The following is a 2,005-nucleotide window of genomic DNA, read 5'->3' as shown; positions in this document are numbered from 1 at the left end:
ACCTTGTAAGCCCCGTCATATATGGCCAGCCGCCGCCTTTGGGCACTACCAATCATTTTCGGAAAACGACACCCCTGCCACCAGCACCACCACCAGCACCACCAGCCTCAGCACCAAGTCCACCACCAGCAGGTAGGTAGGGCTCCATATCAAAGCATACAAAATCTTATCATACAATCATCAAAACATACAAAATCGTAACATACAACGCGCAAAACCTACAAAACAGGCCGGGTAGGGGACAGTCAAAACATACAAAAGCGCAGCATACAAAATCGTGTCATACAAAATCGCAAGGTACAAAATCGTTTCACACAAAAAGGCAGTGGAAAATTAATAGCATTAATCAAAGTACGCATCATACAAAACCATTTCATATAAATTTACATCATTTCGTCGTCCTTGAGATGTCAATTTTCAGTTGGATCAAAACCTACAATCTCAACTGCGCTTCAAGCGACATCTTTGTTAGAAGTTTGTGTAGTTACGAAATATTCCACTAGATGCCTCCTCAGGTACGGCTCCAGAAATACTCCCCTTTTCCAAACCTTTGACCTTTGTGTTGTTTTAATTTGTATGTTTCAACTAACGTTAAAATATCGATTGCGTGTTTATTTGTTTGCTTGTTTGTTTGTTTGTTTTGTTAGCAGGCTTGTTACGACGAAACAAACACATCCTCATAAATGTTTGTCTGTTACGTCAAAACTGAGGTCATTTATCTCCAAAGTGTTTAATTATCTACAAAACCTCAGCAAATAGAAATAAAAATATGATCAAGTATTGATAAGAATTACCATTTATTTTAGGTCCACCATCACCACCAGCCATCACCAGCACCAGCACCAGCACCACCGGCTCCGGAATCACCACCACCAGCCTCCGTGAGTGTTTTAGTATTGTACTGAGAGTGAACAGGCACGCATGAATTGTGTATGTGTTATCAATACATTGATAAAGGATTTGATAGTTATCTCAAACAGCTTTGTGTATGCTTAGTATTAGTTTATTTCTACCTTCATCTTAGAAATATTGTGAGGAGTCTTGCAAGCGATACCTAGGCCAGTTGTCATGTCGTCAAAAAAAAAACTGTACGAGCTACGATGTATAGGTACCTACAAATGGTGTAAGTGCTAAATATTCATATATTTCAGATCCCCTGCCAGCATTGGCAGCACCGCCACCAGCACCGCCGGCCTCAGGACCAAGCCCACCACCAGCGTGCGTGAGTTCACCAGCGGAATCTGCTTATTGATTTTACCAATTGTCCGGTTATCGTGTCCTGTTTCCGTGTCCCGCTTCAGTTTTGTGCTTTATCAAGTCCACCTTTCCTTTATTCTAAATAATTTTGACTACTTGAATCTAAAAACACCATACATAAATCATCTGGAATGATCTCCTGTCCATTTACTGCACTGGCAGGTTGACGGAGGCGGGTGTGCGGCTCTAGCGCAGCTGAGCCGTCGACCGCCGGAGCCAATCCGGCAGTCCGGCATTTCAGCTGCCGCACACTCGCCCGTCACAGAATCAGAGGCCTCCCGAAACACGTTAGTTTGGTGGACGATTTTTGCATGATGCATACCTATTTGTGCTCCAACGTTTGTGACTATACTTGCTACGAGGCGATTTGTAGTTAGCAGCATTCACAACTGACATCAGACTCATAATTATTGCATTACCAGTCCCGGATGTCGCGTTTCCCTTCCGCTGGTAGCGTCACCAGTTCCCCGCGCGGCCAGCTGTCGCCATGACGGTGACCAGAGCCCGGGGACAGACGCTCGGTCGGGTGTCCGTCTCTCTGAAGGAGCCAGTGTTCAGCCACGGGCAGACAGATGTACGTGGGCCAACAAATGGAAAACTGACATGTGCACATGTTATCGGAGCTGGCTTGGGTGACCTTCCCAGCTCGAGCATACATTATGATTTATCAGAATGTAAACCAATCTATTCAATGACATATTATGGAAAAATATATGATAAAACGCCAGTCGTTGTACGGCAGTGCACT

At 44.5% G+C, this 2,005-nt stretch overlaps 1 long non-coding RNA gene across 1 annotated transcript; it reads left to right on the top strand.

The window, feature by feature from the left end:
• Positions 1-842: 842 nt before the first annotated feature.
• On the top strand, positions 843-1,489 carry LOC122371373. The gene is made up of 3 exons (XR_006254725.1): positions 843-881; positions 1,152-1,218; positions 1,420-1,489. It is a non-coding gene; the product is annotated as an uncharacterized LOC122371373 (long non-coding RNA).
• The last annotated feature ends 516 nt before the right edge of the window (positions 1,490-2,005 follow it).

The sequence above is a fragment of the Amphibalanus amphitrite genome, unplaced genomic scaffold (genome assembly GCF_019059575.1).
Source record: "Amphibalanus amphitrite isolate SeventyFive unplaced genomic scaffold, NRLGWU_Aamphi_draft 001237F_arrow, whole genome shotgun sequence".
Lineage (NCBI taxonomy): Eukaryota > Metazoa > Arthropoda > Thecostraca > Balanomorpha > Balanidae > Amphibalanus > Amphibalanus amphitrite.
The sequence above is the reverse complement of the archived record's forward strand: the minus strand, read 5'-3'. Positions and strand labels throughout refer to the sequence as shown.